At 44.1% G+C, this 12,616-nt stretch overlaps 1 long non-coding RNA gene across 1 annotated transcript; it reads left to right on the forward strand.

Annotated features, from left to right (window-relative positions):
• Positions 1 to 4,246: 4,246 nt before the first annotated feature.
• On the forward strand, positions 4,247 to 11,664 carry LOC119877843. Its single transcript, XR_005383456.1, has 3 exons — positions 4,247 to 4,782; positions 7,428 to 9,306; positions 11,539 to 11,664. It is a non-coding gene; the product is annotated as an uncharacterized LOC119877843 (long non-coding RNA).
• Positions 11,665 to 12,616: the final 952 nt, after the last annotated feature.

A 12,616-nucleotide genomic window follows, 5' to 3' on the forward strand; every position in this document is an offset into this window, starting at 1 on the left:
ATAATTTTTCCCTTCTCCTTCTGAGATGCCTATTACTCATGTAAGGGATCATCTGATATAGTCACATAGCTCTTAGATGCATTCATTCCTCTTTGTCCTTTTTTTTCTGTTTCTCTTTCAGTCTGGGTAATTTCTAGTGACCTATATTCAAGTTCACTGATTCATTCCTTGGCTGTGTCTATTCTATCGATGAGCTATCAAAGACATTCTCCATCTCCGTCACAATGCTGTTTATTTATAGCATTTCTAACTGATTCTTCCTTAGATATCCATCTCTCTGCTGAAATTCCCCCATTTTTTTAATGCATATTGTTCACTCTTTCCATTAGACTCTCTAACTTATCAGTTGTAGCTATTTTAAATCCCTTGTCTATTAGATCCAACATCTGAGTAATCTTGGAAACTGTTGATTGCTTTGTTTCTTGACAGTTGTTTTTTATTGCTTTCTTCCAGGGGTTTCATAATCTTTGATTAAAGGCTGGACATCCTGTGCAGGACAATAAATATGAAGCTAGATAATATTTATTCCAGGAAACGGGCATACCTTTTTTTCTGCTAGGCTTCATGTGTAGGGTTTGAAATTAATCTAGTTAGCTAAACTGGTTTTGGGTCTTACTGTTGCCATGGTTACCTTTAGTGCACTAGTAGCTTCAAATTTCTCTAGCTTTACTTTGTGCTTAGGGTAAGTGTTTTTCTCAACGTTCCTGCTCCATCCTCAGCTCTGGGCCTTTCCTGTGTACCTCAGAGAGTTTCTTTCTTCATGCTCTTGCTCGCCCCTCAGCAGCAGACTGCTGTTTCTGGTGATTCAGTGTCTCTCGGCCTGAGTAGCCTGCTGGGGGTAGGGGCAGGGTTTTTTTTTATTGTTCTGATCCAGCCTCAGTCTTAAGCAGTTTTGATGTGCCCCTTGATTTTGGCATTTGAGCTTTCTCAGTAATCTTGTCCCTCCCTGCTGTGGCAGCCAAACCCTGCCATGTATTTCAGACTGTTCCTGTGCTAAAGAGAGTTTCCTGTTCTCCTCCCATGGGGGCAGAAGACCTCTAATCATCTGGACCCTAGTTGGTTTCCTGCCCCTCCTCAGAAGCAGAGGTTTTCATCTTGTACTCTTTCCCCAGTTACAATGGGTTCCCTGGGGTGACAGGATTTGCCCTTCCCTTGGTGGCTTAAGGCCACAGGGTAAAAGGTTCTGGACAGAGCTTTTTTCCCCTGTAGCATCAGCTGCTCCTACCTTCATGACTGCAGCAGTGAGGAAACTTTCTCCTGTTGTTTCACCTGTCCCCTACCCCCACCCCATCTTTCTTGAGACCACCTGGTAGAGATTCTTGAAGAGTTTGTGAATTTGTGTGAATTCCTCTTATGTCTGTGGTTTTGATTGTCTCGACGTCTCCCAAGCTAGCCCACACTCAAGCTCCAGTGATTTATTTAAAATTGTAGCTGAATTCTTCTTATACCTGGTATGTCTTCTTCCCACACCCTGTCACAGAAGAACCAATGACCATATTGTCTCTTCTCTGAAGATTCTGTGTTTTCTTAGATTTCAGGCTACTTTGTTGCCTTGAAACCTCAGCTCTTTGATGGGTTTAGGAAAAGTTATAATCTTGGAGTTTGGCTGGCTTCTTGTTCCTAGGATAGGAGTAGTACTATTTCCAGTTCCTCAGCATGACTCAGCAGTACTCAGTCTCTCTAGAGCATTAGGCTTATGCACCCCTCTCATCTACATGCTCCTTGGGGAGCCATGTCTTAGTTATTGTACCCTCAGTACTTGGCATGAGGAGGGTATCACTAAATGTGGAATGAAATGGGCTTTGCAGCTGGCAGCCATGAGGTCAGTGAGGCAGCTCAAAATGTTGGCAAAGAGAGAGTGTTCCAGGAAGGACCAAAAACCATCACAAAAGTTGTCTTCGGAAATTTTTGTGCCTCAGATTCCTGTATCTGTGCCCATTTACGCTTGCCCTCCCTCAATGCCCTTCTCTAAAGTTAGGATCTAATTTGAGGCTGTATCTATCAGAGGGGAATGGATGAGTCAGTTAGAGACTCTATCAAAGTGTTGAGGACCCGGAGAATTTTGATTTATGTATCTGCCAAGTTTTTATTGAGTTCTGTCTTAGTGCCAGGCACTTCTAGGTGCTCCTTGATCCTTGATCCTAAGTCCACTGGGGGCTCTATATGAGTCCAACTGGGTGTCTATGAGTTGGGATAATCTAACTTGATAAACAACCTCAAATTTTCAGTGGCTTAACCCAATCAACATTTATTTCCCATTGATGGCAGAATTCAATGAGGCATCTGTGACAGCCTCCCAGGCTCTTTCTAAGGTTGAGCTCAGGGCCTCTCCACGCATCTGGTTGATGATTAAAGAGACCATGGAGAAGACACACCTACTTCTTAAACTTAAAGACACAGAAGTGAGACATATTGGTTTTATTGTCTTATTTGTGAAAATTAAATCCCCTAGTCCCCTCCTAGATGAAAGAGAGACTGGGAAACACAGCCTCTCACAAAGATACTGCTTTGGCAGCAGCTCTACTGTAGAAGGGGAACATCAGTCTTTGCTGATGTTTGTTGTTTTTGTCACAGTCTTGGAGAGATTGTGTGAGCTGATCAATGCTGTTGATCGGTTGGTTCTAGCAAGGATTAGATCTTGAAAAGACTCCATAGAAATGCTTCACAGCTATCTGGAGCTAGAAGATATTTGGAGTGGGACCTTGGGAAGTTTAGAGTGTGAGATGAGGGGGACTTGGGATGTGAGCAAAAAGATAGGTGATGTGTGAGTTGGGGATACTTGGGAGCATGAGCTAACCATTTCCTAGGTTTTGGCTACATGTGTGCTAGCTTGCCATATTAAGTGCAAGTTCTTCTGTCTGGCATCTAATGTCCTTCTTAATCTTGCCCCAACGTACTTATCTAGCCTTTCCCCACTACTCTGCTTGCATCACATACCTCACCATCTTCCTTACAGGGCAGATCAATATTCATTCATTCCATCCATTCACTGATTAAACATTGTGCTAATCTCCAGAGAAGAGCATAAGAACAGATAAGTCTCCATCTTTAGGAGGTCACCTTGCTTATGTGCTCTGACCTTTTCAGAATGAGCCCTTGCTGGGAACTCAAAATGCTGATACCAGAAAACTTCCTTCCAGGGGAAAATATTCTTTTATTGCCCTGTAGACTCTCTAATCTGGTTCTGGCATCACACAACACAAGAGCCCCCTCTACAGCTTTCCAGCAGTGGCCATCTAGTGTTTGTTACTGATACGCCAGGGTCAGGGGTTTCACTACTTCCTGAGGTACCCAGTAGCAAGAACCAAATCCTGTTTCCCTTTTGGTTCTGCCTTGGTCCTCTGGGGCCACACAACACAAATCTGCCCTTTGGTCCACAGGGGAGATCTTCAGAGATTGGGTCTTCTCTTCAGAAAGACCTCTCACCAGACAACCCCTTCTTGAGCTGAGACCCCACCCATCTTCAGTTCTATTAAGTACACTCTGGGGGTTCTCCAGCTTCTGTGGCCCAAAACAACATGCCCATTGCTATCCTCAGATGCATCTGTTCACAGATCCCTGCCCACGTGCTGAGTGATAACAAAGTGCTGCATTAAAATACAGCCTGACTCGATCTGATAAAGCCAAAATTGAGTAGGAGAGGACTGTGAAAGGCTCCTTGAAGACACTTTGCCTTCTTGCTCTTGATGACTTTAAGAAAGATTTTGCCTACATTTGAGCATATTCAGAAATGGGTTTGCAAAATGTTAACCTGAGTTTTCCAGAAGTCTTAAATTTGTTTTTCTCTCTCTGCTTTGTCATTTAGAGCATTCTCCAAGCAGCATTCTTGTAGGAAAAAAAAAAAAAATAGTTGGAAACTTCATACAATATACTTTGATGCTGTAGTGGGCAATAAAAATACGGCATCTGTTTAATTGATTCTAATTCCCATGGGAAACGTGTGTGAGCAGCATTTTAAAAGCTCTTGCTTTGCCTTTGGCTTCTCTTTATGTCCCATTTGAGTAATTTCCTCTCACATCCTTCTGTCCCTGGCCTAGAAGCCTGGTAAATAAGCAAGCCTCCGAGAGATCTAGAGAGCCAGCAACATCCTGGAAATCTGGGGCCACAAGGTTAAGCACCTTTCCAGAAATGCTCTTTCCAGGAAGGAATGACGGAATCTGAGCAACGACCTTGGCTTTCAATCAGTTCTCGTCCAGCTTTTCCCACTCTTTTCCTCCCTGCCCGCCCCTGCCCGCGCCCCCGCCGCTGTCTTGCCCAAGTCCGTCCTGCCGCTGGCGTGGGCCTCAGGATTCCGTGTGTCCCCAAAGCCCAGCTGAGCCACGCTTCCTGCCCGGCTCTGAGAAGAATGCCTGTCAGGAAGCTCAATTATTTCGAGAATGTGAAATACAGTATTTTAATGGAGCCATTTTTCACGTCACTCTAGAAGAAAGGATGTAGCGTTTGTTGTGGTCTATCTGCAAATGAGTCTTGTTCACACCGGGGCACCTTCCTGGTGTCGACACCGCGACCTCCTGGTGCTTTTCTCTCCACAAAGCAAGTCTGGCCGCGGCGTAGGCCCCGCAGGTGCCGTCCAGGGAACCGGGGCAGGGCTGGCAGCGGAGGGCCCGGCCGTGGACCCCATCCCGCGGCTCCGGGGCGAGCCACGCTCCAGTAGGACGTCACGCAGCGGGTGGAATTTCTGTCTAGGGACCGCGCCTGGTCTTACGGGGAGACCACGACGTCAGCGGCAGGCAGGAGACACCGGTGCCCCTCGTGCTACTGGCCTTCCACCAAGCCGATAAGGTATTCGATAGCACTTTACTTTTGGCTGATATTCTTCCCATGATGAGTTCTTGGCAACAAAAGACGGTTCCCGGGAGTCAAATTCAGTGATTTTCTCTGTCTAGGATGGACCGTTGATCGAATTCTTCGTTAAAATAGGTTTACATTGGTCACAATAATGACAAAGTCAACAATTAAAAAGGCAGAGTGGAAAGTATAATTCTCACCTCGAGGCTACTGAGTGCCAAATACATCACCTTGAAATTAAAAACAAAAAAAAAAAAACCCCACTTCATGTAGCAGTCGTCGGCTTTCCCAGAGGAAACTGAATTATACAGACATACTTTGGGTATGTGTGATTTTGCTTAAAGCATGTCTCCCGGCTCAGACACCTAGTGCAAAACCCAATCAAGTCAGTGAAATGAATCATCCTTACTCTCTAAGCACTTTGCGAAAGAGAGCTCACTCTTATTTGAAGCCAGGAAAGAAACGCTTTTTTGAATCACAGCTTCCTGTGCAGCGTTGAGCCCTAGCATTCTTTCATTGGGAAGTAAAGGCAGGGAAGGGAATGGGGTAGGGAAAAGCCGAGTCACTGGACTGAAGGCAGAGTTTTCCCCTTCCTGTGTCTTGCGCTGGCTCAACCCCAGCCCTTGTGCCTGCGTCCACCTGCGGAGAAGAAAGTGTAGAGGTCCACGTAGACCAGGAAAAGGGGAAGTGAGAACGTGAACACATATCCTGGAGTTGGACGTGTTTGGGTGCATGTTTTGCAGACGTGGAAAATGTTGATAATGGTTTTTTGACTTTGAAGATGCCTTGACCCCTGCTGCATCAAAATGGACTTCACCAGCTTGGAAGAGCAATGTGACTAGTGTTGGTAATGTCCAAACCAATCGCTTCAGCCACCCGCCCCTTTCCACTCCTGCCCCCCTCCTCCGCCGGCAAATTCATGGGAAGTCCCACCCCACTCAGGTCTTCTCATCTGGTATGCTCTAGGAACTTTCCGGCATTCTTAGCCTGAAGGATCCTGGTATGGACTGAAGAGAGGAGGGTTCTGCTCGAGGAGAGAGGTCTGCTCCTCTGCAGTCTTACAAGCCGACTGAGGGGTGGATCTACCTGGAGTCCTTGCAGGATCTCAGCTTGACCTTCTGATCATGTGATCTTCAAAGGCAAGAAGGGTCAAGGGGTGCTTCGGGGCTCTTCCCCCCCAGGAGGCTCCTGGATCTGTACAAACCCCTTCCCAGAAGAGGGCAGTGGGGTGGAAGAGGGACATGCTCGTGATTGATTTGGAAAATCTCCAAGTCTGTGACTAATTCTAGGCTTAATCCTTCCCTACTCCCAAGTAGAATTCCGTGTCCGTGGTGGGAAGGTCTCATAAGACACAAGGAGACATGAATTTTTCCTGTGTCATTTACTAGAGAACTCGAGGCTTGTGGCAAATACTTTAATGCTCAAAATTTATTCCAGAGAAATTTACCTCCGCCTCAGGTATCTGCCCCAAGGAGAGGAAACACCTGGTAGTGGTAGTAACATTAGTTTCAGGTCTGTGCACCCAAGCACATGCAAGTCACAGTGTATATAGGTGTATACGACCTACTTTTTAATAGCATGTATAACTACTTTTGTTTTTAGTATATATAACTACTGTGATTGGTGCTTTTTGCCCCAAAACATTTTATTTTAAAATTTTCAATCTAAAAAATAATAATAAGAAAAAATAAATAAAATAAAATTTTCAATCCTATAGAAAAGTTTCAAGAAGAGTCTAATGCTGTATACTTATACTCTTCTATACCTATATACCCTTCAGCTAGATTCACCGATTTTTAATGCTTTACCATTTTTGCTTTGTCTCTCTCTCTCTGCATACACACATACCCATTTACATATATTAAAAAGTGTATATATGTACACACACACACTCAATTTTGTTTAACCATTTGAGAGTATGTCACAGACATCATGATTCTTCCCCCTTTATACTGTGTCTACAAGGAGGACCTTCTCCTACATGACCATATCATTTTGAGGAAATTTAACATTGATACAAAACTATTGTCAAGTGTATAATCCATATTCAAGTTTTCCCAGTGGCCATTATAGCTGGATTTTAAAAATATCAGAATACAACCAAGGATCATATACCGCATTTAGCTGCCATGCTCTCCAGTCTCTTTTTATTTGGAATAGTCCCCTCAACATGGGTTTTCATCTTTCGTGACACTGACATTTTTGAGGTGTCTAGGCAAATTGTTTTGGAGAATTTGAATGTGTCTGCTTATTTCCACATGATTTGTTTTATGTTGAACATTTTCAACAGGAATAGTACATGGTTTTTTTTTTTTTTTTTTTAAAGAATAGTACATGGTTGATACCGTTTACTTCGCTGGCGTCTCACGAGAGGAGCAGCACTGAGATGTCTGTCTGTCCCATTATAGAGGACAGCGACGTGTGACCGTTCCGTCGTGGTGCTGTTGGCCAGATTTCTCTTCTGCAACTACTATATATTTCAGTTGGGAAGAGTATATTGAGAGAACATTCTAAATACTAATAATTTAAAAAGATACTGTTAAAATAAATAAATAAAAATAAAATAAAAAAGATACTGTTAGGAACTGGCTCACATAATGGTGCCCTTTATCTCCCCTGTTCCCTCTGTTTCCTGACAGGATTCCACAGCCATCCACAGCACTGCTCTGGCAGGAATGCACTAGTCCATTTATACAGCTGCCCAGCGTTGATAACCGGCCGGTTGCTTGTCCACACTGACTCACATTGGATCGAAGGCCCTCATTACCCTCACTGGTTTAATGATATTCTCTGATTAAACTTGGCCAGCTGGCCAGCCTAGAGGGAGCCTCTGTGGACTTTTCCTATATCTCTCTGGGTAGGGACTGACCTGCTGCTCCAGCCTCTTTTGAAAGAATCCTGTTCATATTTGCTTTCCTCCTTTATAGAGACGACAAACAAGTGGATCGAAAGTACAACTCATTTTCCAAATTCATCTCATAAATATGACACAACATTAAAAACACACCAAAAAGACTGAGGAATTTAAAACGAGGGAGATTATGGTGTAGAAGACTGGACTGGGAGTCAGGGCACCCGCGTTCAAGACCCAACTCTTGGATTCATAGACCATGTGATTTTACCATTTACCTCTCTGAATTTCAGAACTGTCATCTCCAGAAATAAAATCCTATTTATGACAAAAAAAATCCTGTTTATGTCATTAGTGCATCAAACAAAAGAAATCAGGTGAAGTTCCACTGAATTGGAGGATCACTTTAGGTTATGTTAGTAACATTAGCTCCGTGAGGAGCACCTCAAAGAAATCATTGTACCCATCAGGATAGTCCTGGGGATGACTTGGTAACAAGTTCTTCCCCAACCTCAGAGACTTAATATAACCCAAACTTCTTTCTTACACTGTATATTTGTAGGATTGGTATGGCCCTGCTTCACCTTGTCTTTACTCCATGACCTGGGTGGAGAATAAAGCCCCTGTGTGGGACATTGCTGGTCTTACGGAAGAAGGAACAGAGATGGCAAGCTACATCCTGGGTGTTAGAGCTTCTCAGTGGCCAAAATAAATCATGCGACCATGCCTGTCATTACTGGGGAAGGAGGTGCCATCCTCCTGCTGGAGGAGCATCACACGAGGGGCTGTGAGATGTCTGGCCACCAGCAGCACGGTCTATAGCAGAACTCATCCTCCAAAGCATCTGGGAAAAAAAAAGCTAAAAAAAAAAAAAAAAAAAAAAAAAAGCTTGGTGATAGGCCTTTGGGCCCATCTATGTGGAAGTATTTTCTCAATGTTAAGTCACCATAAAGCCGTAAACAGATTAATCAATCAAGTATGAGCTCCGACTGTTAATCTGTAGTCCAGCTACTTCTCACATGGCTCTGCAGTGTGTTCCAGACCAGCAGCAGCAGGGAAGCACTGATTTAATGATTGAAGGTTCTCCAAACAACACTGGGGAGGCCGGCTAGGCTCCTAGGTGGGGAGCAAAATACTCATTCTGCTGATTTCACAGGCTTTCTGGGGGTTGAATATGATGTCATGTGTAACAAGACCATGTCGCTGCCAGCAGGAGCTCCTGAGGAGTAGGGAGTAGAGTTTACTCCCCTTGGGATCCCCAGCGCCTAGCCCAGGGAGCATGTAGTAGAATCTAAATGAATGCTGATGAGATGAATGACTAAATGAGGACACATGCAAGGAAATTGAGTTAGGGTAAGAAAAAAAAAGCCCAAATCTATATTTGAAAATGATGGTTAAACTCTTCTTATGGAGTCAGCATAACCTTAATTGAGAAAAATGATCAAGGTGGAAACATTACAAACCAACACTTCTCATGAAAATGAATCCAATAGCCTTAAACAAGGAGCTTTACTCATGGTAATGCAGTAGCTCGTATTGGGCCAACGCTCCTGAAGCAACAATTATACACTCTGAAGAAAATATTTAAAAGAATAATAGTCGAAGACACCTAAGAGCAGATAGAAGCTGGAGGAGGATTCACGTTTAGAAGAAAGGGGTGGTGCAAGGTGAGCCACTATTTTTTTAAAATAGTTTTTTATTACATAAAGGAAGAGTATGAGAGAAAATAAATGAAAGCAAAAGAAAACTTTAATTTTTCTTATTCTTAAGTGAAATAAAAGGTAACTGTTTAAGTAGTAATAGTAAGGAGGTATTGGGTGGATACAGCTTTGGGTAAGTGAAACAAATGACAGCAGTGTCATGAGGGATGGGAGAGAAAAATTAGGAATCCCCTGTTATAAGAGACCCCTCATACATGTAAAGTGGTATAATAAAGGTATATCCAGATTAGTTTAAAAATGTATATTGCAAACTCTAGGGCAATCATTACAAAATGTAATAAAGAAATATTATGTTAAGAGAAGAGATAAAGTGAAATCATATGAAATGTTTATTTACAACCAGAAAAGCCACAAAGAGGGAGGGAAAGAAAACCAAAACAAAGGACAAATGTAATAACAGAAATAAGTTACAAATATGGTAGATATTCATCTAACGCTATCCATGATTAATTTGAATGTGAATAGTCTAAATGTATTAATTAAAAGGTTGTCTGAATAAAAAAAGACTCAACTATGTCACTTCAAGAAACCCATTTTATTTTTTTTTGACATTTTAAAAAAGATTTTATTTATTTATTTGAGAGAGAGAGTGTGTGTGAGCACAAGCTGGGGGAGCAGAAGGGAGAGAGAGAAGCAGACTCTCCACGGAGCAGGGAGCCCAACTTAGGGCTCAATCCCATGACCCTGGGATCATGACCTGGGCTGAAGACAGATGCTTAACCAACTGAGCCACCCAGGGACCCTGAAACCCACTTTAAATATAAAAACTCAGGTTTGCTGAGCACAAACAGATGGAAAGAGATATACCATGCTCATGTTAAATGAAAGAGAGCTGGGATGACTATATTAATTTTAGACAAAGCACACTTCAGAATATAGAAAACTATCAAGGATAAAAAGCGTCATTACATAATAGTCAAGGGATCAATTAATTCTCCAAGACATAACAATCCTAAATGTGTGGGCACCTAACAACAGAACATCAAAATATGTGAGTCAAATTCAAAGAGAACTAGACAAAATCCACTATTATAGTTGGAGACTTCAACACACCTTTTTCAGGAATTGATAAATCAAGCAGATAGAGAATCAGTAAGGGTGTAGTTGACCTGAATGGCATCATCAATCAACTTGATTTATTGACATTTCTAAAATACTCCACCCCAAAGCAGCAGAATTTATATTCTTCTCAAGCTTACATGGACCATTTGTGAAGATAGAGCACATCCTGGGCCATGAAACAACCTTAACAAATGTAAGGGAATAGGAATCATACAGTGTGTGTTCTCAGACCGCAATGGAATTAAATTAAAAATCAATAACAGAAAGATAGTTGGAAAAATCTCCAGATACCTGAAGATTAAACAATACACTTCTAACACATGGATTGGGTCAAAGAAGAAGTCTCAAGAGAAATATTTTTAACCAAATGAGAATAAGAATACAACTTATCTAACTGTGTGGGATGCAAAAGAAGGACTGCTTACAGAGACATTTACAGCATTGAATGTATATATTAGAAAAAAAAAAGATTTAAAATCAATAATCTAAGCTTCTACAGTAGGACACTAGAGAAAGAAGAGCAATTTAATACTAAATCAAGCAGAAGGAAAGAAATAAAAATTAAAGCATATATAAACAAAATTGAAAACAGAAAATCAATATAGAAAACCAACAAAATCAAAAGCTGATGTTTTGATTAAAAAATCAATAAACTTGATAAATCTCTAGGCAGACTAACCAGAAGAAAACCCCAATATTAGAAATAAATGAGGGGGATCCCTGGGTGGCTCAGCGGTTGAGAGCCTGCCTTTGGCCCAGGGCCTGATCCTGGAGTCTCGGGATCAAGACCCATGTCAGGCTCCCTGCATGGAGCCTGCTTCTCCCTCTGCCTGTGTCTGTGCCTCTTTCTCTCTGTGTGTCTTTCATGAATAAATAAATAAAATATTTTTTAAAAAGAAGCTCAGGCTCTGGGGAAAGCACATCCCCATTCTTAGCGACAGCACCTTTCTTCTCTGCCTTCTTCTTTAGGTCCCTCCTTTGGCTTGAGGGTCACTACCTCCAGGAAGCCTTCCCTAATCCGCGCCTCCTCCCTGTTAAATACTCCTGTCGCCCCCCTATTCCTCTGTCATCAACATCGGCCTACGTGTCACTACTCGTTCAGTGTTTTGTCCACAGGTTTCAGGCATCTGGAAGGCAAGGATGGCTCGAGCATCTCTGCGTCCTCTTCACAAGACACAGGCCAGCCCAGACGAGGCATGCGACAAAGAGCTGTCACACCACATGAATGCAGAAGCAAGAGCCTGATCTTCACAGGCCGGGAAGCAGATGTCGGGCGAGATAAGGCTCACCCAGGTCACCACGGCAGCCACGGCCGTGCCCCCGGGCCAGCGCCCCCAGGACAGGGTGCCACTTGGGTTCCGTCCCATGGTCGGTGGGCAGGGGAGCCGGCTGGAGGGCCGCCAAGGCCAGAGGGCACTGGTCGTCAGTCAGGAGGTTTGGAGGGGTCCCCCTGCCCCACTGGGCTCCTTCCTACCTGCGGCCACTTCACTGGGGCGTCATCCCCTGACACTCATGGTTTCTTGGCAAAAATCAGAAGTGTTGAAAGGTTGACACCGTCCGATGCTGCCAAGCGCAGGCCCGTCCGCACGCTGGGAGGCCTGGGAAGCCTGGGAGGCCGTCAGGGGGCTGCATGGGCCACGGACACGCCAAGGCCTTTGGGGGCGGCTCGGAGCACAGTGGCTGTGGAACCAGCAACCGAAGGTTAATGGGACTAATCACAGCTGCATCCTAATAATAATAAGCACAGCTGCAACTTTTCCTCCCGACCCCTTTTTGTTTGCCTTTAAATTTCCCTGAGTCTCCCTCATGGGGGAGGCGCGAGGTGGAGTCGAGGCTTGCCAGCGGGTCCTTGCTGGCTGCCCGTCTGACCCCGCTTTCTGTGCTGCCCCCTGGACATCTCAGGGATGGTCTTTGCTGCACGGATTTGGGTTCCGTTAACATCTGACATGTCCAGCCGGGAGCTCCTTGCCTGAGGTTCGTCGGCCCCCAGATGTGACCGGAGCCCAGTGATGAGTCCGGCAGCTGCCTAGGCCCCTTGTCCTCGGGACACTCCCGGGCCCCATTCTGACCGAGAGCCACCCGCCTTTGGAGCCTGGTATAATTTTTGTGCAAGGAAACAGGTTTTGGTTTCAGTTTGCATAGACACCTCCTGGGGGGCACTCCGGGTGCCGAGGTACGTGGGCTTGTTTCTTCC

This window comes from Canis lupus, chromosome 33, assembly GCF_011100685.1.
Source record: "Canis lupus familiaris isolate Mischka breed German Shepherd chromosome 33, alternate assembly UU_Cfam_GSD_1.0, whole genome shotgun sequence".
Taxonomy (NCBI): domain Eukaryota; kingdom Metazoa; phylum Chordata; class Mammalia; order Carnivora; family Canidae; genus Canis; species Canis lupus.